Source organism: Parambassis ranga, unplaced genomic scaffold (assembly GCF_900634625.1).
Source record: "Parambassis ranga unplaced genomic scaffold, fParRan2.1 scaffold_21_arrow_ctg1, whole genome shotgun sequence".
NCBI classification, from domain to species: domain Eukaryota; kingdom Metazoa; phylum Chordata; class Actinopteri; family Ambassidae; genus Parambassis; species Parambassis ranga.
This window is the reverse complement of record NW_021144767.1, coordinates 708,814-732,415: the sequence shown is the minus strand read 5'-3', so window position 1 is coordinate 732,415 and position 23,602 is coordinate 708,814. Positions and strand designations below refer to the sequence as shown.

At 45.0% G+C, this 23,602-nt stretch overlaps 4 non-coding genes across 4 annotated transcripts; 3 read left to right on the top strand and 1 right to left on the bottom strand.

Annotated features, from left to right (window-relative positions):
* The first annotated feature begins 1,804 nt into the window (after positions 1–1,804).
* trnas-gcu (transfer RNA serine (anticodon GCU)) lies at positions 1,805–1,886 on the top strand. Its single transcript has one exon. It is a non-coding gene; the product is annotated as a tRNA-Ser (tRNA).
* Positions 1,887–16,411: 14,525 nt separating this feature from the next.
* trnad-guc (transfer RNA aspartic acid (anticodon GUC)) lies at positions 16,412–16,483 on the top strand. The gene has a single exon. It is a non-coding gene; the product is annotated as a tRNA-Asp (tRNA).
* Positions 16,484–20,526: 4,043 nt separating this feature from the next.
* On the bottom strand, positions 20,527–20,599 carry trnaa-agc (transfer RNA alanine (anticodon AGC)). Its single transcript has one exon. It is a non-coding gene; the product is annotated as a tRNA-Ala (tRNA).
* A 2,257-nt stretch (positions 20,600–22,856) lies between these two features.
* trnap-cgg (transfer RNA proline (anticodon CGG)) lies at positions 22,857–22,928 on the top strand. Its single transcript has one exon. It is a non-coding gene; the product is annotated as a tRNA-Pro (tRNA).
* The last annotated feature ends 674 nt before the right edge of the window (positions 22,929–23,602 follow it).

Below are 23,602 nucleotides of genomic sequence, written 5' to 3'. Positions count from 1 at the left end.
CAAGAAAACTCTACAAGTCCAGACGCCTTGCTTCAATCTTCTCTACGTATTAACATATCATATTTTCACAGCAGTTTTAAGGTGTGTACATACTCCTAAAGGTTAAATTAAGAATTTTTGTTGGTGCAGTAGTCAGCGCGCATATGAGAGATATTCTCACTAACATACTGCAATGTAGATGTCTTTGTTAAAAAGACATCTACAAGAAAACTTGTTTCTGAGCCACCACAGCCGCAGTAGGCAGCGCGTCATAGTCTGAAAAGAGTAGTAGCCAGCACGTATACGAGACATATGGCACTAACATGGGCACTGTATATGAAAAAAAAGGCCTTAAACTTCCTGGTATTGTGTTCACAATGGTGGCATTGATCCCCAGCCTCTGTCACACAGTCTGTTCAGTGTGGGGCCCCTTAAGGTCAGTGTTCTACACATGCACAATGGGTAGGCAACCACCGGATTGCATAGTAAGCACTGACAGACACCTGCTTTTCTGGTCATTTCCTCTGTAAATTAGCTTGTCGGTGCTACTATTTAATATTATGTACCTGTAAATGGTGAGTGTGTGTACTCTTTATTCAATGCTGTCTCTAAAAACTGGGACATATGGTCTTCTTTTTTTTTTTTTAAACAAAGCTCTACAGCAGGGGTCTCAAACTCAACTTACCCGGGGGGAGGCGATGGGGGTCGAGGCTGGGTGAGGCTGGGCCGCATCAAGTATTCCACAAAAAAAGCATTCAAATTAAAAAAATACAACTGGTCCAATCTTCTCAATCTTCCAGGTCAGAATAGGGATGCAAATTATCGAGGAATTCATTAATCGTAAATTGATATGCAGCGATTTTCCCTCAGTTTCACTAAGATTAAAAGCTAAACATTGTTTACTAAATAAAAACTGCATGTCATATTCCTTAATGAGTGATTTACTGTACCATTGGGGATACAGTACAGACAATGACATTTATGTATGCTAGATAAGTATGCTTTTGTTTTCCAAACACACCCTACTCACACTGGAAGGGTGTGGCAGAGACAGAGCAGGACAGTGAGAAGCATTCTAAGGACCATTAGCTTTTGGAAGAGACCAAAGGGAAAGGGGATCATCAGCAACATGTTGAATTTGTGGATCGGCGTTCTCAACAATGAACAATGACAGCACACAGCACAGGGCAGATCCAGCTTTGTGTTGTGTATCCTCCTCCTCACCATGTCATTTGAAAAAGGTACAACTTTCAGTTTATTAGCTGCCTCTGTGCCAAGCAAAAGCTCACACCAGTCACATCTCTGTCCACCTGTACGGTCACAAAGCCGGGGGCTGCGACGCTGTTTTCTGGGATGTCTGAGTGCAGTCCTTTTTTCTAGCTCTCAGGACGGGAGCTGCTGCAACAGGTATCCACACTGAAGGACGGTGCCACAGGAAGTTAAAAGGCACTTTTAACCCGAACCCACAACCTTTGAATCACTTCTCCTGTGTTTGACTAGAAGTCCAATGCACTATCCATTGTGCCACAGAGCCACAAAGCTGCTTTTTTACTGCCACCCCTGGATAAATGCAGTCCAGTGCAGTGAGGCATGCTCTGTTCTGTACAATGGAGAAACCAAACAACTACTCCAAAAACTGGCCGTCAATGTTTGTCAAAGTTTGTCTTCAAACAAGATGCTTATGTTTAAGGCAAAAGTTGTGACAGAAACAAGTTTTCCTTCAAAGACTGAGGAGGAAAGGTCATGACAGTCAGCACTTCTAAGACCTTGTTCGAGTTTTGCAGTGTGTTTTCGCTCGAAGCTGTGAAGACATAGTGCTCTAACAGACGAGGTGGCCGAGTGGTTAAGGCGATGGACTGCTAATCCATTGTGCTCTGCACGCGTGGGTTCGAATCCCATCCTTGTTGTCTTGTGTTTTAAGTTCAACAGTAAAAACTATGGACAGAGCTTCCGTGACATCATCCGTTTGTTTGGTGGGAGGCTCCGGGACACTCTGATCGCTGCCATGTTGGCAGCGTTGTGTCCGCCAAAACTCAAACTCACGGACAAAGAGGGGTAGCACTAGCTGAGTTTAGGGGGGCGCGCAATCGTGGAAGCAAGAAACTCGTACTGTGATATGGCAACCATCTGTCGCTCAAGCGCCAACGCTCATAATTATGCATAATTTTAAGTCTGAATACAATCCCACAGCAGCTCGTCAACAAACTGAACCAGCTGGGGCTGAACTCCTTGCTGTGCAACTGGCTGCTGGACTTCCTCACCGGGAGACCTCAGACAGTGCGGGTCGGCAGAAACACATCCAGCACCATCACAATGAACACCGGGGCTCCCCAAGGATGTGTGCTGAGCCCCCTCCTCTTCACTCTGCTGACCCATGACTGCACGTTAAAGTTTGTGGACGACATCTCCAGTGGAGATGAAACAAACTACAGGAATGAGATGCACCTTCTGGCCGAGTGGTGCAGAGACCACAACCTCTCCCTCAATGTGGAGATAACTGGGATAATTTGTATATCGGCTCTAAGGAACACTCGTTAGCTTTCTGATGGTGTCACTCTTAAAACAGAACACCAAACCGTTTTGCCTGTAGATCCAGTTATTTGGGAAGAGTCATTCTTCCATTAAGACATCATGTAAAACCAAAAACAGAGAAGCAGAGCAGCCATATTGTGTAACTCGCCACCATCTCCACATCTTTGACATCATACACATAAACATTATACTGTGTGTAGAGCAACTTCTTGTGATTCTGACGGTGTTCTTATTTTTGGTATGAAGGCTTCGGTTTGGACAAAAAGAGAAGTTGTTCGGAGGGTGCAACCCCCATTAAAATACATGGGATCTGCCCTGACAGGAGTGAAAGGAGAATCACACAGGTGTCTTAATTAGGGTACTCATTACTCTCTCATTACTCAGGAAACTAGAACAAGTATTAGGGAGTGCTCTCAAGTGCTCTCTAAGCAAAATAAAAAATAGCTTGGTTTCTATGGTGACCCCACAGGCTGCAACAAAACACCACTACAGGTGCTGGTCATATAATTAGAATATCATTAGAAGGTTGATTTATTTCAGTAATTCCATTCAAAAAGTGAAAGCTGTATAATGCAAACATTCATTCCACACAGACTGAAATATTTCAAGTGTTTATTTCTTTTAATTTTGATGGTTATAATGGACAACCAATGAAAACCCACATTCAGTAGGTCAGGAAATGAGAATATGTGAAAAGGTTCAGTATTGAAGACACCTGGAGCCACTCTAACCAGATAATGAACTCAAAACACCTGCTAAATGGTCTTAGTCTAGTTCTGTAGGCTGCACAACCACAGGAAGACTGCTGACTTGACAAAAGGTTGCCAAAAGGACGACCATTGACACCTTGCACAAGGAGGGCAAGACACAAAGAGGCTGGCTGTTCACAGAGCTCTGTCCAAGCACATTAACAGAGAGGGAAGGGGAGTACAAGCAAGAGGGAGTACAAAGTGTTCTGCCCAAACAGGGACTTGAACCCTGGACCCTCAGATTAAAAGTCTGATGCTTCCAATACTTCACTAGTACACTTCATGTAGTGCAGTGAGTCCTGATTGACTTGCAATTGAGCATTTATACAAGGGGGATTAGCTCAAATGGTAGAGCGCTCGCTTAGCATAAGAAGGGGTCCGATTTTCTCGCTGTCGCACGCAAGGGAAAAAGTTGAGAAAAATGTGGAGCCCCGCTGTGCGCGGACAAACGTCTCGTGTAGCGGTATTGAGGCAATATTCCTGTTCATTATAAAGGAGTTTAAGTGAAATATGAAACAAATCATCTGCCATGGGCTGGACTCGAACCCGTAGTCTGTGCCGTCGGCTGTGCGACAATGTATAGAGTTGTTGGAATGTTTAAATCCCACAATGTGCGTAAAATAATTAATGATTGATTTAGCTTAGTTTAGATATGTTTAAATATATTACAATATCAACAGATGTTTTTTAGTTTATTTAGTGTTTACTTTGGCTTTAACATGATATGCCCCGTCCAATGACTTGTGATGTTTACCTGTTTATGGTTTAATAATATGAACAATGAGCATTCAAACGTGTTTTTGTGTGGGAGCTTCTTTGATAAAGATCAGAGTGAATCTTAAATGTTTATATGATTTATCAGAACAAATATAAAACAAATACAAGTGAATACACACACACACACTGCATACAGGACTATAAAATACTATTCAGCCCATTCACCCATGTGAAAATATATACAACATATACAGGTCAAATATTAGGTCAAATATTACACAATGTACAATTATACAATAACATTCAACAGCACTGCATAAAGACAGACAGGCTTGTTGATTCAAACATAAGAAAATTGCTTATATACAATATATACAGGCCAAACATTGTACAGTGTTTACTGTGGATGTTTTTGCTGGCGCAGCCACTCATCCAGAGACATTCCACTGGATGAACGCGAGCAAAATGTGGCATTACCATATCTACTGTGGCCAAACTCTGCTGTTTTAGGATGCCCACATTTGCTGCATGTGTTGAAGGTAACCCTTCTCACATGCTTCCTTTTTTGGACTCCACTCTCCTCCTCCAGAGCCCGCCGCCGCCTGTTCCTCTGAGTGAAACGGGACACAGTAGGAAGAGGAGCAGCAGACGCAGGAAGAAGTGGAGCTGTGCCTGCACCGGATGCTGCAGTACCAGAAGCTGCCATCACCACTGGCACAGTCATGTTTGGGTTCAGAACTAACATGCCTAACCCAGCTGCTGAAACAGGCTGTGCAGTTTCTGATGCTGTGGGACCAGGTACTGTGGGCGCAGGTGTGATGGGGCGCTCCCTGATGCGCCGGCGACCAGGCCGCAGAGGAGGAGCCTGTCCTTCCTGATTTGGTGGAAGTACCAATGTGTGTCTTGGGCCTGATATGACTGGTGCTTCATCCAGTGGTTCCCTCGGAGCAGTAAGCCGGGTTTGAGCCACAGGAATTGAGGCAGATGGAGCCGGTCCCTGATTAAGGACACTCAATTCCTGACTCTTCTGCCGCCGTTGAAACCTGAAAATACATCATTTGCAGGATGCTGTCCTTCTCCATTACTGGACGTGGATGGGTGGGGTGGAGCAGAGGCCTGAGGACTGGTTGTCAAAGATGGGGGGCTCTTTTGAAGATCATGGCAGGGGTCATCCTCACAGAGCACTGACACTGTGATGTCCTCCATGATCTCCTCCTGAAATCCCTCATCTTGCAGGTCCTCGTCATTTATTTGCTCCACCAACCTGTCCTCCTCTTCAGGGTTCTGGAGCACTGGAGTCAATGTTTTGCCTGTCTGGCTGTACAGATACTCCACCCCCAGCAATTCACCTACAAGAAAAAAACAAAAAAGAAAGTGTTCTTAATATTTTGTCCAGAACATAAAAGGTTATACAGATAATGTTTCAAAATACAAAAATGTGGATTGATGAATAAATGATTTATATTGGTGTTAAATGAGTATTTCTTGCCATATACTCCAGGAGGGCGGTAGCGCTCATCCCAGGGCTTCCCAAACACAACTCGGCTGAGCTGGTCCACAGCCTCTCGCAGGGCACTGCCATATGATCGGATGGAAGAGGCTCCTTTTACAGCCTCTTCCATCCGATCTTCATTCCATCGCATCAAGCCTTCAAGGAGATAGGCCTGAAAATGTGCATCACTGGCACTGGTTCCTAAAGGTTAAATAAAATAGAAAAAAAGGGTCACACACGCGCAAGATATGTGCTACATTTGAGGTACTATGAGGTTACATGCAATAGAGTTATGTAAATACATGAAAAATCATTATAACCAGAATTAATGAGGAAAAGTAATTAAATTAGTTTCCTGTGAGATAAGATCTGTTCTGACATCAGAAAAGGACTGTAATATTACTGTAGAATGTGACATTACTTTAAAGTAATGGAAACAGTTACAGTGCTTATAATACTTAAAGAGACACTGTAATCCATATGGGATACCTGGGATGAAGCGGTTCAAGTGGAGGTGGAAAGACTCCAGGGAGGTAGAGCCACGGGCACACCTGTAGCAGCACAGCTCCACACCACCTTTCTTCAGTGTCCCCTTCTTAATGTAGAGTGGGAAGTTCTCTGGGTCTTGGATACACAGTACATGTTTCTGCTGTTCTTTCCATATTTGCTGGATCCGATCATGGTCCAGTAGAGGAACTCCCAGAGTGTCCTTCCCATCCACACTGTCAAAGTGATCAATCAGTGATCCAATCAGGCTGGTGGTCTCCTCCATCCCTCTGGTCCTCCTGCGGCAGTGCAGTGCCAACTCCCTCCGGGTAATGCGAGCACTGAGTGCCTTTTCTGAGAGGTGGCCGGTCTTCTTTGCTGCTAGCTCCCCCTCCTTTGCACAACGAAGAGCAGCGACATCCTCTGGATCCCATTCAAAGATGCACGTGGACAGACGTGCCATGAAGACTCCATAGAGTGGATGAGCCTCTGTTGTGACACCTGCAGCAAATCGGCGCATAAAATGCCAGATGTCAAGGCGCACTTCGAGGTCATCCCACTCTGAAAACATGGCCTTAACACGAGACTGGCCATGCTGACTGCAGCAGTCTCTGTCCACATACATCACTTTTGGGGGCATCTGTCCTGCCTCCCGATAGCGCTTCATCAGGCCAGCTGCCATGGCATTCAGTCCATGTCCCTCAGCTGTGAGCACAGAGACAAGGACTTGGCCGTGTTCATTTCCCACATTTGTGCACCAAGCAGCTGTCCCTGAAGCAGCCCCAGCGAGTTTCTTTGTGACCTATTTGGAAAAGGTCAAACAGAGTGTTCATTATGCACGCAAACATATTTATATCTGGCCAACATTCTGTATAGGTAAAATGCTGTGATACCTTTTTAGTGGAGTCAATCTTGAGCACAGACCCAAAGACAGATGTAATTTTGGCCTTGACCTCATGCAGTCGCCCCAGAACATCCCTGGCGTATACAGCTAACAGCCACTTAGGTTTAGGTATGGCAGGTAAGGGAGGAGGCTCAAGGAACACAGGAGGCTGCACAAGGGAGGACTTTGCAAATGGCTCACAGGCAGTGAGGTACTGCAGTACACGCTGCGTCCATGCCTCACCATGTTGCTCCATCAACTTCTTGTGAAGCTGAGTCACACTGTTGCCCAATGTCCTCTCCCTCATCATCCTCACCACCCGGTTGTCACATGAGTATCTAATGAAAGACCAGTGTAATAACACAAATGCAGTTTTTGGTTAAACAATAACACAAATCAAAGCACCTAATAATGTTTGATCTTAATTATGACTTACCTGTATGTCAATAAAGCAGGAAACTGACTGCGGTGGCCCATATCCAGTTGTCCTAAGATGTCTTCGGACCAGGCTGGATACTTTTTTGTGCAGCGTTTGCACTCCAAGTACTCTGTTGCAAGGTCATACCCGTCGATGTCTAAGACCTTGCGCACAGTACGATACAGTCCTGCCGCTGTTAGTCTGTGTTTACCACAGTCTGGGCGAACACAGACAAGAGGGAACTGCCACATCTTCAGCGGCATCCATAAAAAAAGGGGCCGACAGAAGAAGAGGTCAGGTGAGGCGGGCAGCTGACTGTGAATGAGAGGGGGCTGAGGAGGATGCCACCAAAGCTTCAGCTGGGGCACTAGCTCTGGCTTGCCAGTGTGTAGGTTGGCCTTGAAGAGGGTCTTACGGATCCACTCCTGCTGGAAAGGTGGAAGCTGATCCTTCCAGTGACGAGGGAGCTCAGTAGGTGGCTGATGATGTGGAGGGTCTGGTATTTTTACCACTAGAGGCGGACCAGCACGGGCCTCTGAATGAGCAATGGCTGGAGCTTTTGAAGGAGAAATGCAGAAAAAAATAATATAAGGATGACTGTTGTATTTGATCGCAGTCCACAATCTGCCTGCACAGCATACATTTGGACAAGCATTAATAGATTATGATTATAATTAATAGTTAGACATAAAAAAATAAGAGACCACTGTGGTTTCTTATTTTTTCCAGAGCTGTATTTGAAAAGGATTAGATGGAATAGAGCAAAAAAATAAGTTGTGATGAATTTAGTATAAAGTAGTGATGCCCACAGACATGAAGCGTGCACACAGTTGCAGTGATGAAAAACAGTTACTGTGATCATTAAAACAATGAATCTCCTCCGTCCTGTTCAGGGGATTAGACAGATAGTGAGTGAGAAAAGCAAGTGATGTTAGTGAAAATGTTATCCAATGATTGTTTCTCAACGGGAAACACAAACAAAAACACCAACACCTTTGGATACCCTTAAGGTTTTGAAGAGGTGCACTCAAAGAATGCATCCCGCTTGAAGCTTGATGCGACATAATCCTGTACTGTAAACAAAAACATTTGAAAAAACAGTGATTTTTTATTCCTCAAAAATAATACTTCACAGTGTGTTTTCACTAAACATTTTCATAATATTTGCATTTGTGTCGTATGCCACACCTGTATTCTGCTGTGCTTCATATTGTGACACTGCAGATACCAGCTCCTCATCATCGTCTTCAGCAAAGTCACCCGCTCCAGAAGGGGCAACAGAAGTGCCTGCCGCACAAATAAAAAATGTTATTAGCATTTATTAATAGGTTAATAAAATTATTACTGTTGACAAGACACAAGGACAAACAATGTACGATGTTACTTACCAGTAGGGAAGAGCTGCCTTTGTGCCAAATGTTTGGCTGGGGGTTCTGTTGGCAGAGTGCACTGCGGTACTGGGGCTGGAAACAGCAAGTGGATAAGTCTGTGTAGTCTGCCATAATGATAACTGAATACACATACAGTACATGTTGCACAGTTACACTCACAGGGTTTAACTGGTGACATCAGTTTTTTAGCCAGCTGTGAAGGAGACAAATGTTTGCCACGCGCCAACAGTGCTTTCACAGTGCCAGTCTTCCACACACCAGTTTGGATGGCAGCAGGTGAAGGAGCAGACATGTGGGAGGCTGCAGGTGTAGGTGCAGAGGCACTGGAGGCTGCAGGTGTAGGTGCAGAGGCACCGGAGGCTGCAGGTGTAGGTGCAGAGGCATTGGAGGCTGCAGGTGTAGGTGCAGGCTGACATGCTCCAGCAGAAGCCCTTCTTTTCAAGACGTATGTCTTGAAAATAGCCATGTTGGTTTTGGGCCTGGCATCTGCCTTGATCAGGTACTTGATGAGAGCCTGGGCCTCCTTGCTCTGGTCTTCATAGACGTCCTTCATGGACCGGCCCTTGAAGTCTCCAAACTCTACCATCAAACATCCCTGGTCTCCAGTTTCCCGGGCTTCTGCTTGCAATTGCTGCTTTCTTTTAAACTTCTCCAGTTCCTCTGCCATCTCTCTAATAAGAGATGTGTACTGGATGAACAGCTGCTTATTTTGTGACAGGGGGTTTGCCTGCACCGTCTCTTTAGATATGCTGTCCATCAAATACAATGCATACCCCAGAGAGTTTTCCAGGAGCCATCTAAATCTCTGGCCCTGGTACTTCCCAAACTGGAGCTTGCAGTGAGCAAGCACCAAAAACTGGTCACTGGGGTCTCCACCGTTTACACTCACAAAAGTTCTGGCCTCCGCCAGCACTTCCTCTTCAGGTTTGGCCCTTCCAGATTCCACATTTTGCGTGTGCATCGCCTCCTCTGATGGCGCCATGAGGAGACGCTGTGATGTGGCCGACTGCCGCTTAAAAACCGGATAAGCATACATTTTCTGAAATGAAAACACAATTACAACTGAAAGATACCTGTACTTTTAGAGTGTGATCATTTAACAAGCTACTTCATTTCCCCACAGGGATTGATAAAGTAATTCACATTACTATGATAATGTGTACTACTGTGTCTCCTACAAAGCAAAACCATGTTATTTTCATTGAGCTATTGTATTGTACCTTTATTTAAATATTTGTAGAGGTAAGTTGTTAAAGGGGAGGGATTGTAATAAAACACCCACCTGAAAACAAACCATTTTAACATCATAACATAACATAACTTAATTTGTAAGAGTAAAAAGTATTCTATTTTGATTTATTCTGATGTATTTTGAAAACCCCAATGTCTGAATCCTTAACTTTACTATATTAATGTTAAAACTGGAATTTCTGAACTGATCAATATCCTACGTTTATAGTTTATAGAGATAGTGAATGACCTCCTGGATTAGCCTACATGTAGGCTACTTTACATCTACAAAAAGCGGTTTACACCATTACAAGGTATTACATGCATATTAGTATGTTATGTGAACATTACATAAAACGAACAATAGAGCAATATCTACCAGTTTACAGAGAATCAATTGCACGTATAGCCTGTTAGCGGGTGGCCATGACAGCGATAGCGATCAATGGTAGTGACATTTTTTGGTCGGTATTTACAGGTTGACGGGTACGTCGAAGAAAACGTGTGCTATATAATGTCCAATCGCTACATCGCTATGTCGGCCTGTTTTGTTTTCTTAAGGTACAGACTGTATCTGAACAGACAATGGCCGATTTATAGTAAATTAAATAAGGTGAAGTAAACTTCATCTTACCGTTTTCACGAGGAAGGGTCAAAAGTAAGCCACAGTGAAGGAACGCGATTGGTTGGGCAAAAGTAAGCCCAGGGAAAGGAACGTGATTGGTCAAAAGTAAGCCCAGGGAAAGGAACGTGATTGGCTAATGTGGGCTTACTTTGGGCTTACTTTGGCTCGACTAGCGCGATGCAGTAAGCGCAAGCGAGAGGTAGCGGGATCGATGCCCGCATCCTCCAGCCTGCATTTTAAGAGGGAGGGTGTAGCTGGATGGGTGAGGATGGATGGATAATGTAGTGGACCCACCCAGCAGATCAAGTCCCAGAGGTTACAGCATCATTTATTAGCTGAGTTTCCCCTCAGGGAAGCTGCTGTTTACAAGCTGTTTACAGAGAGAAGCAAGAAAACAACAGTCAGCATCATCTTCCATAAAAACACATGACAAACATGTGAGACAGAGAGTTTATGATCAGTGCTCCCCCTGCTGGTTAGGACATATGATGACATTTTAAATGTACCAGTCAAAAGTCAGTCAGTGGTTTGTCTTTGTTTTTATGACTTTCTACATTGTAGATTCATCCTGAAGACATCAGAGCTATGAAGGAACACATGTGGAATGATGTAGTGAACAAACAGTGTTAAACCAAGCAGAATATGTTTGATGTTTGACATTCTTCCAAGCAGCCAGCTTTTGCTTTGATGACAGCTTTGCACACTCTTTGCATTCTCTCAATCTGAACTGAACCACCAATGCTGTGCAATGCTGACATCTAGTGGTGAAATCGCAGGTTACAGAATCAGATCAGAAATTACTTTATTTATCCCAGAGGGGAAATTCTTGTTTGTTACAGACAAATAGAAGAAAAGATAATTGAAATATGAAATAGAAATATATAATAAATATTGAAATACCTAGACAGCATTTAAATCCCTGAGTTGTATCTAAAGAACATATTTACTATTGTATAAAAACCTTTACACAGTAAAGAGCCTGACATGAATGTACCAGTATGAATGTACAGTGTCTGAGTGACTGTTACAGTTCAGAGTTCAGTAGTTTGACTGAGACAGGCAGGAATGACTTCCTGTGTCTCTCAGTGGTGCATCGTGGGAGTCAGAGTCTGTTGCTGAACAAGCTCCTGTAGCTGGTCAGCACAGTGTGGAGCGGGTGGGAGGGACAGTCCAGTATGGTCTTTATTTTGGACAACATCCTCCTCTGACACACCTTTGTCAGAGAGTCCTCTCCCACAACATGGCCGGCCTTCCTGATGATTCTGTTTATGTCCCTCACCCTCAGACTGCTGCCCCAGCAGACAACAGCATACATGATGGCACTGGCCACCACAGACTCATAAAACATCCTCAGCATCGTCCTGCAGATGTTAAAGGACCTCAGCTGCCTCAGAAAGTAGAGGCGACTCTGGCCCTTCCTGTAAACAATGTCCACGTTCTTACTCCATTCCAGTTTGTGGTCCAAGTACATTCCCAGGTATTTGTACTCCTCCACCACCTCCACACTGACCCCTTTGATGCTGGTAGGGGTCACTGGAGCCTTTGTCCTCCTCAGATCCACCACTAGTTCCTTTGTCTTTGTCACATTGAGCAGTATGTGGTTGCTCTCGCTCCAGGTGACAAAGTTATCCACATACATCCAACCACTGCAGAGTCATCAGAGAATTTCTGGAGGTGGCAGGTCCCTGTGGAGCCCTGGTGTGGCTGATCAGTCTGTCAGACACACAGCTCTGTAGGCGTACACACTGTGGTCTGCCAGTCAGATAGTCCACCATCCAGGACACCAGTGGGGCATCCACCTGCATCGCTGTCAGCTTCTCAGCCAGCGGGGCCAGCAGTCGTTAGCAGGGTGAACCGGGGTCACCTTTAAAACTGATACAGCTCATTGGCCCTTTCCACACTGCCATTAACTCCACCCCTGCTGCTCCACCTGTAACCAGTGATGGTCCTCATGCCACTCCACACCTCTCTTGTGTTGTTTTGCTGAAGTTTCCACTCCAGCTTCCTCCTGTACTTCTCCTTGGCCTCCCTGATTTTTATTCTCAGGTCCTTCTGTGTAGCTCTCACCTCCTGCCTGTCGCCCGCTTTGAATGCCTTCTTTTTTCTGTTTAAAATGGCTTTAATGTCCTTAGTCACCCATGGCTTGTTGTTGGGGTAACAATTCACTGTCCTAACTGGAACAACACTGTCCACACAGAAGTTTATGTATCCAGTGATGCACTCTGTGATCTCATCAATGTCCTGCCAGTCAGTCACTTAAAAGCATTCCTGAAGTGTTGCAGCCTCCTCAGTCCAAAATCAATCCCTCCTCCACATAAAGTCAAAAGTTCAAAATTTCTATGTGAGTCATTAAATGAGAGGTTCCAGCAGATTCCAAGCGGTTCCAAACATCTGAAGAGAAGCTGAGAAGCCTGAGATACAGGGGCTGCAAGCTGTGCTTCAACTGTTCCTGTTTAGACAATAAGAACAGATCATCAATGTCTTTTAAAATGTTCTGATCAAATCACATTAGTTTGTATATTTATATTACACACAGAGCTGTTGTTTCAGTCACATCCATCTGTTATGTGTACAGTGGGTGCAGGAAGTATTCAGACCCCCTTAAATGTTTCACTTTGTTATATTGCAGCCATTTGCTAAAATCATTGAAGTTCATTTTTCCTCATTAATGTCCACACAGCTCCCCATACTGACAGAAACACACAGAGCTGTTGACATGTTTGCAGATGTATTAAAAAGACAAAGTGAAATATGACATGGTCCTAAGTATCAGAGCCTTTGCTGTGACTCTCATATATTGAACTCAGGTGCGTCCATTTCTTCTGATCGTCCTTCAGATGGTTCTACACCTTCATCTGAGTCCAGCTGTCTTTGATGATACTGATTGGACTTGATGAGGACAGACACACACCTGTCTGTGGCTGTGTCCCAATTCAGGGTCTGCATCCTTCGGAGTGCGCATTTTAAGGCCGCTTACGTCACAAAGCTGCGCGAAGGCTGTCCCAATTCGCCAAAAGTCGAAGGGTCCTTCAAATGCGTCCTCCAAATGCGTCCTCCTTTTGCCTGAATTTGGAGGACGCATCGCTACCATCCTTCGTGGCCTTAAATATCCCACAATGCTTTGCGGGCCTACTTTTTGTCCAATAGTACAACGACGGACCAAGCGAGCGGCAGCGGCACCGGCAGGAGTGCCGAATTCACATTTAAATGTAAGTAAAGAGCAGTAGTTCGAGAGTTTTAAAATGCTAGTAGTGACAGCGGCATTAAAAAAATTAGTTTTATATTTACAAACATGACGTCCTGTTGATACGAGGCGCTGTAAACTAAACGCTTTGATTGAATGTTGTTTCTGGACTGTGTACTGTAGTATAGTATAAAGTATAGTTCACGTGAGGAGCAATATTATCGTTATTATATCAAACGGTCATTCTGCCTGTTGGCATTTTGTTGAAGGAGGAGCAGAGAGAAACAGAAGAAACCTGACAATTGATAACGGAGGAGATGAGGCTGGAGAGAGAGGGAGAGAGAGAGAGAGAGAGAGAGAGAGGGAGAGAGAGAGAGGGGGGGAGAGCAGAGAAAGAACGGACAGACCTCAGCTCATTGAGAGGATGGTGGACAGCAGTGATTTTATGTTCTGTGTTATTTAAATGTTACTTATTAAATTGTATATTAAATCGTTCTTGTCTCTGTGTTCTTAAACTCTTCTCACCTTGTTACATTATGTGTTTCATTACCTATTTATAATTTAAGTAAACCTTTGAACAACTTCTCAGTGGCCACAGTAAATCATTTATTGTGTGTGTGTTGTGTTATGTACAATATTTACAAAGACACAGAACATTTCTAACTATTTACCAGTGGGCATTATGAAAATGTACAGTTTATTATTTATAAAGATCAGCAGAAAATACTATTCACAAAGAACATATATATAAATGTTTGGCTGAGCAGGAGTCCTTGGTGCTGCTGGACTGGATGATGCCACGGTGAAGACCTTGGAGTCCTCTGGCTGTGAGTGGGACATCATCTGGGGGAGGGGGGTGTCTGTCTCCTCTGTCCACCACATCGTCCATCAGGGTTTGCAGAGCTGACGATCGGCGGCTGCCATGTTACTAAAGATGTTTTTAAAAAGGCAAAAATAAAAATAATAACTTCAACAGAGCGGCTTCCAACGCAGCTTAAAATATGAAAAGCTATAAAATATGTATCCTCACCCTCCAGAGGTGATGATGGTCAGTACACCTCCTCCAGGACAGACAGCTGGTCCTGCAGGGAGCCCCACTCTCCTCCACCCAGCAGTAATTCTCTGGTGCAGTGACAGACCTGATGCTTAATGACACATTAAAGCAGTGCTTTCAGGGTTATTTGCAGGGTTCTTACACATTTAGCTATTTATTTAAAGTATTAAAATTACAAACAGACCCTGTATCAAGTCTTACAATTGAATAAAATATAAATTACATTTAATCATATTTGTCTATCTACTGGTTATATATCTAGCGTTTGCTCAGTAACTGGTATATTAATTATGATCAATTATATGGTTAAACAGCAGCTTACCGTCACCTCCCCACTGCGCTCTCCCAGCCTGAAGAAAATGAGCCGTCACCGGTTTTGCTGCCGCTGGAGCCGCCTCTCCTCTTCCTCCAACAACAAATAAATATATTAAAATATTCCAAATGTCTAAATCCACACTGTTGTCCCGCTTGTTGTGTAGTCCGTGTTGTGTCGCTGTCGCTGCTTTTGTTTTTCCCGGGGCAAAATTTATGACGTCGCGCCACAATCAGGAAGTGATTTGAAGGCCAGACCGTCCCATTTACCAACGGTGGAGGATCCTCCGGAGGATCCTCAGGAGGACGCGGCCTCCTGAGACCGCGTAGGCTGCGTCCTCCGAAGGATGCAGACCCTGAAGTGGGACACAGCCGCAATAAGACCTTACAGCTCACAGTGCAGGTCACATACTGGGTGATGACGTCCTCCTGCAGGTGTTACTGTGGAACAACTGCTCTGGATTGGGATGAGTCTGAGCTAGCTTTGTAAAGCTGTGTGGTAGTTAGAGAGGAACTGAAAAGAGTCAACAACAAGGAATACAGTTAAACATCAGGGCTCGTCCGGGACTTGAACCCGGGACCTCTCGCACCCTAAGCGAGAATCACACCCCTAGACCAACGAGCCATGTGTGACCTCTTATTTTTCATGTGTCAGTCGGTGGAAGAACAACACAAAGCACATGTTCTTCTTAGTTTGACATTGGTAAAGATATGAACAAAGATTTCTTCTAATTGTGTCAACAAAGATTGAACACTTTGCATATCACTGTCCTCCATGAGGAGACGACTGTCCTCCATGAGGAGACGACTGTCCTCCATGAGGAGACGACTGTCCTCCATGAGGAGACGACTGTCCTCCATGTCTATTTTTTTTTTTTTTTATTTTAGATAAAAAATTAATCCCAGAGGGAAATTCTTTACAGCTGCTGCCAAGCAGTGTCATACAATGACTAGCAAGGCATGCCACAGGCTAGGCTGTGGCATTAGCTCAACATTGAATCATAAAGTCTATTTGTTGCATAACAGGAAGTGGTCTTGTATTAGGGTGTGACCCTCCTGAGAAGCAGAACCTCTCCTTTATAGGGGCTGTCTTGATAACACCTGAATGCTGCAGAGCATCTTCTTCTTTCCTGCTAAATAAATAATGGCCCTGTGGTCTGGTGGTGTCGGTTCACCTTGGACAGCGATGGACAGGAGGACAGGAAGGTCCGGCTGCTCTCAGCTGGGACCTGTGTGTGTCTGGGTGCACACACACCTGCAGTCTGCCCACAGTTACTGACGTAGCCACTCCGTCACACCCCAGCTGACACATGACCGCACCAGGTGGCTGCTGCTATGACAGATGGTGGTTGTCAGCATTCCTCGTTAGTATAGTGGATAGTATCTCCGCCTGTCACGCGGAAGACCGGGGTTCGATTCCCCGACGGGGAGAAAGACTTTTACCAGCAGATAGGATGATACTGACCCTGTACATTGCTGCTGCAATAGAAAACATTTCCCAGTTTGGGATAAATAAAATATTTGTTCTGTTCTGTTCTGTTCGTCTTGTGTCTTGTGAGCTTTAGATTATATTATTTCTTGGGCTCTATGCTCTAAGTGTCTTAAAAATATGTGGTTTCCTTTATTTACAGTGGTGCATGTCATGTGACTTTACTTATGCAACATGTATGATAATGTTCTGTCTCCTCTCATTTCCAGACGTGCAGCCAAAAACATGTGCAGTGATGATATGTGACGGTATCATCATGGTCTCAGAGAGAAGAGCTGAGTGTGTCTGTTCTGATCTTTGTTGTGTCTCTTCTCCTCTGTAGTTTCTGCTTGTTGCTCCGTCACACGCCCTCTGCTGGTGAGCCGCGTCATTACACACAACCTCTGCTGCTGTCAGACTGTATAATAACCACTTCTGATAGGAGCAATATTCACACACCACAGTGTACAACACATTATTTATTTAGTTTCTGATGCACTATGTACAGTTTTCTTACAGACCACTTCTCCCTCCACTCACCTGTGCAATAACTGTTCATATGTAAACTGTTGATGATTCTATTCTATATTTTATTGGTAGTTTATTTTATCATATATATCTTTTCTTAACTTATCCTTTGCTGTCTGTACCTGCTGTTGCAAAAATGCAATTTCCCCATTGTGGGACTAATAAAGGTTTCTTAATCTTAATCTTAAGACTGTCTGGAGGACACACAGAGTGGACATGGGTCACAGAGTGCTGCTGCTGTTTGTGTCTCTGCAGCATGGGCAGCTGCTCCTGCTCCACTCGTCACCGGCTGATTGTTCACACCTGTGATCAGTCATCAGCCAATCCTGCTGCAGCTTCCATCTAGTATATGTGTCCAATGGAAGCTGAGCAACATGTCAGCTACACACATAGAAACACTACACATAGTTTGTCATATAAATAACATGGATTGAATCATGTTGTACAGTCAATGGAAACAAAAAAGCACTGAGAGTGGTGCTGGTAGTGCAGCAGTGGATGGAGGCTGAAGTGCTGCCACCTAGTGTCAATATTTGGTATTAACTCTGACTACATATTCCACCTTTAACTCTCTGCCATATATACTGTGCCATGTGTGAAGTGATAATAACATGTGAATGTGAATTTATTGTAAAGAACTTTACTTATTATCCCTGTTATAAGTGAGCAGTGTGTGTGTGTGTTTGATGGAGTGTGTAATGTCTGCTCAGTGTTACTGATGCTGCTGTGTGTGATCTGAAAACTGATCAAACTGTGATGTGTCTGATGCTGACAGAAGAATCAGAGGTCAGACAGTCGGATCCTCCTCTGTGACACCTTTAACATCATATCAGAAATCTCTGTCTGCTTCTGGTACATGCAGCTGATCACCAGCAGGGGGCTCACTGCTTTGCTGTCACTCAGTGTAACAATGGAACTGTTAGAATGATGGTGCGGCTCACACAGGTGTGTGTGGTTGAGGTTAATCAGTGCAACAATGTCAGCTTCTCTCTACAGACTGTGAGAGAAACAGTCTGACTGAAGACAGGAGGAGGCAGAAATGTCACTGTGTGGATGTCAGCTGCCAGAAAACACCACAGAAGAAGAAGAAGAGGCAGAGGAAGAAGAAGAACAGAGAGGGGAAAGTGTTTGTGGTGACAGTGGATTGGAGTAAAGCTCAGCTGCTACAACAGAACAGTTTGTGAACACATGTGTAGCCACCAAAACTACACCTGGTACAACAAAGGATCACAGTGAGTGGAGGACCAAGGCTGGAACCAGAGGACCAGAGCTGAGCTCTGGAGGCCAGAGAAGTCCTCCTGCAGCCTCTGCTGAGTTTGTTCCTTTTGACCCCCTGTTCTTTGTTCTTGATGATCTTTTTGCAGTGTTTTGCTGATTTATCTATGTAATTATATCATGTGAGGATGTTTTGACATAGCAGATCATCATTTCACTGTGATTCAGATCAAATTCAGATCACAGAAAGGCCTTCCTGTTCTCACTTCAGTGAATGAATTATGGTTTTGTATTTTCATTGGTCAACAGTGGTGGAATTGTAACCTTTTAAATGGGATTCTGTTTGGTTACCATAGAAACCACTGAGGAGGCACTGATGGCTGTGGGGCTGTTGGGCTTGCTGCTGCTGAGTGGAGTCGTTCTGGTGGTCATTATGATGGAGATGCTGCAGGGTTCGTTGTGTTGGTGGTTGTGATGGGATGGTGGTCCCTGATAGGGGTGCTGCCGAGTGGGGTCATTGTGGTACAGGTTAGGGGTGTGAAGTGGTCCCTCTCAAACCTGCAGTAGAAAGTCTTGAGGTTGTCAGCAGTGGGGGAGGTCGTCTCCTGTGGTTTGTGATCTCCACACTGATGCATGGTCGTTAGCAGAAAAGCTGTTTTTCAACTCTTCTGAGTATTCCCTTTTTCCTAACCCTTTTTGCCACCTTGATTTCCTTGGTGAGAGGGTTTCTGGTCTGCCTGTACACTGTCAGAAAAAAGGGTACAACTGAGGTCCATTTTTGTTCCCTAAGGTACAACTGCTGATGATTTTTGATTTTAATCTGTGTCTGGACCCAGGGATGGATCGGTCATCGGTTAGGCCTGGTTATCCCATATCAAAATCTGCTAGTTAACTTTATTCCATTGGAGACCAACTCCTTGTTGTTGACTCTTTTCAGTTCCTCTCTAACTACCACACAGCTTTACAAAGCTAACAAAGTTCTATTCAGACTCATCCCAATCCAGAGTTGTTCCACAGTAACACCTGCAGGAGGACGTCATCACCCAGTATGTGACCTGCACTGTGAGCTGTAAGGTCTTATACAGACAGGTGTGTGTCTGTCCTCATCAAGTCCAATCAGTATCATCAAAGACAGCTGGACTCAGATGAAGGTGTAGAACCATCTGAAGGACGATCAGAAGAAATGGACGCACCTGAGTTCAATATATGAGAGTCACAGCAAAGGCTCTGATACTTAGGACCATGTCATATTTCACTTTGTCTTTTTAATACATCTGCAAACATGTCAACAACTCTGTGTGTTTCTGTCAGTATGGGGAGCTGTGTGGACATTAATGAGGAAAAATGAACTTCAATGATTTTAGCAAATGGCTGCAATATAACAAAGTGAAACATTTAAGGGGGTCTGAATACTTCCTGCACCCACTGTACACATAACAAATGAATGTGACTGAAACAACAGCTCTGTGTGTAATATAAATATACAAACTAATGTGATTTGATCAGAACATTTTAAAAGACAGTGATGATCTGTTCTTATTGTCTAAACAGGAACAGTTGAAGCTCAGCTTGCAGCCCCTGTATCTCAGGCTTCTCAGCTTCTCTTCAGATGTTTGGACGTTTCTGCTGGAACCTCTCATTTAATGACTCACATTTAGAACTTCTGACTTTATGTGGAGGAGGGATTGATTTTGGAATGAGGAGGCTGCAGCCTGCGATTCCACCACTAGATGTCAGCATTGCACAGCATTGGTGGTTCAGTTCAGATTGAGAGAATGCAAAGAGTGTGCAAAGCTGTCATCAAAGCAAAAGCTGGCTGCTTGGAAGAATGTCAAACATCAAACATATTCTGCTTGGTTTAACACTGTTTGTTCACTGCATCATTCCACATGTGTTCCTTCATAGCTCTGATGTCTTCAGGATGAATCTACAATGTAGAAAGTCATAAAAACAAGACAAACCACTGAGTGACTTTTGACTGGTACATTTAAAATGTCATCATATGTCCTAACCAGCAGGGGGAGCACTGATCATAAACTCTCTGTCTCACATGTTATTGTCATGTGTTTTTATGGAAGATGATGCTGACTGTTGTTTTCTTGCTTCTCTCTGTAAACAGCTTGTAAACAGCAGCTTCCCTGAGGGGAAACTCAGCTAATAAATGATGCTGTAACCTCTGGGACTTGATCTGCTGGGTGGAGTCCACTACATTATCCATCCATCCTCATCCATCCAGCTACACCCTCCCTCCTAAAATGCAGGCTGGAGGATGCGGGCATCGATCCCGCTACCTCTCGCATGCTAAGCGAGCGCTCTACCATTTGAGCTAATCCCCCTTGTACAAAGGGTCAATTGCAAGTCAACCAGGACTCACTACACTACATGAAGTGTACTAGTGAAGTATTGGAAGCATCAGACTTTTGATCTGAGGGTCCAGGGTTCAAGTCCCTGTTTGGGCAGAACACTTTGTACTCCCTCTTGCTTGTACTCCCCTTCCCTCTCTGTTAATGTGCTTGGACAGAGCTCTGTGAACAGCCAGCCTCTTTGTGTCTTGCCCTCCTTGTGCAAGGTGTCAATGGTCGTCTTTTGGGCAACTATCAAGTCAGCAGTCTTCCTGTGGTTGTGCAGCCTACAGGGGTTAACCCTAACCCTAACCCTAACTAGACTGAGACTTTTAATTTTTAACATCACAATTTGTTACTGAGTACACTTATTATTTTGAATAATGACCGGCCTTTTCTTAACCAATAAAGATACCAGTTACAAACTGAGCAACATAGCTGACATTTGACTGACTGACTGACAGTCCGTCCTATGACAGCCAGGTGCACGGTCACTGAAGGGGACATCTGATTGGACCCTTGGACCTGATATAAAAACCGTGTGGCGCGAACGACGGTCAGACCCTCCATCAGCTTACGAGAGGTAAGGCCTGACAATTGATAACGGAGGAGATGAGGAGGAGAGAGGGGGGAGAGAGAGAGAGGGGGGAGTGAGAGAGAGAGAGAGAGGGAGAGAGAGAGAGGGAGGGAGAGAGAGGGAGGGAGAGAGAGAGAGGAGAGAGAGGGAGGGAGAGACAGGAGAGAGAGAGGGAGAGGAGAGAGAGAGAGAGGGAGGGAGGGAGAGAGAGAGAGAGAGAGGGAGGGAGGGAGAGAGAGGGAGAGAGAGGGAGAAAGAGAGAGGAGAGAGAGAGAGGGAGAAAGAGAGAGGAGAGAGGGAGAGAGGAGAGAGCAAGAGGGAGAGAGAGAGAGGGAGGGAGAGACAGGAGAGAGAGAGAGGGGGGGGAGAGAGAGGGAGGGAGAGAGAGGGAGGGAGAGAGAGGAGAGAGCAAGAGGGAGAGAGAGAGAGGGAGGGAGAGGGGGAGAGGGAGAGATAGAAAGGGAGGGAGAGAGAGGGAGAGAGAGGGAGGGAGAGAGAGAGGGGGGGAGAGAGGGGGAGAGAGGAGAGAGCAAGAGGGAGAGAGAGAGAGGGAGGGAGAGACAGGAGAGAGGGAGAGGAGAGAGAGAGTGAGAGGGAGAGAGAGAAAGGGAGGGAGAGAGGGGGGGAAAGAGGGAGAGAGGAGTGAGAGGGAGGGAGAGAGATAGCGAGAGCTAGAGAGAGGGAGAGAGAGAAAGGGAGGGAGAGAGGGAGAGAGAGAGAGAGGGAGGGAGGGAGAGAGAGGGAGGAAGAGACAGGAGAGACAGAGAGGGAGGGAGAGATAGAGAGGGAGAGGAGAGAGAGAGAGAGAGAGGGGGGAGAGAGAGAAAGGGAGGGAGGGAGAGAGGGAGAGAGAGAGGGGGGGGAGAGGGAGAGAGCAAGAGGGAGAGAGAGAGAGGGAGGGAGAGGAGAGAGAGAGAAAGGGAGGGAGAGAGGGGGGGAGAGAGGGAGGGAGGGAGAGAGAGGAGAGAGAGAGCGAGAGGGAGAGAGAGGGGGGAGGGAGGGAGGGAGGGAGAGAGAGAGAGGGAGGGAGAGAGAGAGAGAGGGAGAGAGAGAGAGGAGAGAGATAGAGAGAGAAAGGGAGGGAGGGAGAGAGGGAGAGAGGGAGGGGGGGGGGAGAGAGAGAGAGAAAGCTCTCCACCACCACCAGGTCTAGACCCCGGGGGGATCTTATGATCCAGCAGCCTCTCCTCTTGCGTTTTCCCCCCTTTCCGGATGTGGTCTTCACGATCACATTACACATCACATCACATCACATCACATTAATCACTGCATTGCTGTATATTTATTGTGATTAAATATCACTCATTTGTTTAACCTATACTCACTGGATGAACTCAATTAAATTGAATTTTCCATCCAATAAATGCAGCAGAAATAGAAACAGTAAGGTGCATAACATTCCTCCAGGACATAAACCTTTGCATTTCAATATACCAAATTAAGTTGGATGAAACCCCCACATCGCTGGGCTCCTGTCTTCAGAACGTGTAAGCTGCCCTCCTATAGGGTTGAAAAACACAAACACACAACATGAGCCATGAACTTCAATGCAGCGGCTTTATATTCCTAACCAGAAATCTTTGTTCATATCTTTACCAATGTCAAACTAAGAAGAACATGTGCTTTGTGTTGTTCTTCCACTGACTGAAACATGAAAAAAGACATGTCACACATGGCTCGTTGGTCTAGGGGTATGATTCTCGCTTCGGGTGCGAGAGGTCCCGGGTTCAAATCCCGGACGAGCCCTCATCTTTGAACTTCAGTAGATAGGATGGCTGCTTCATGTTTACATTTACAGCACATAAGTTCATATTCCAACTTAGTCTCTGTAAACAGCTGTCTGCTCAAACTCTCAGAAGCAATCATTCTAGAACTGCACTGCACTGAGGACCAATGTCCAGGGAGAGCTGAGGAAGAAGTACAGGGGCTGTAAGGCAGGAGTGAAAGTAGAGGCTGCACGACATTTTAGACATTTAAGCCAGTGATCTTTGCCTTTGGAGACGGCTTATGGTGGAGAAATGAACATTCAATGCACGAGCAACAGATCTGGTTGACATTCCTGCTGTCAGCATGCCAATTGCACGCTCCCTCAATGCTTGTGGCATCTGTGGCATTTTGCTGTGAGACAAAACTGCACATTTCAGGGTGGCCTTTTATTGTGGGCAGTTTGAGGTACACCTGTGCACTAATCATGATGTCAGATCAGCATCTTGATGTGGCACACCTGTGAGGTGGGATGGATTATCTCAGCAATGCAGAAGTGCTCACTATCACACATTTAGACAGATTTGTGAACAATGTTTGAGAGGAATGGTAATATTGTGTATCTGGAATGAAGTTTAGATCTTCAAGTCCATCTCATGAAACATGGGAGCAAAAACAAAAGTGTTGCGTTTATATTTTTGTTGAGTGTATATATA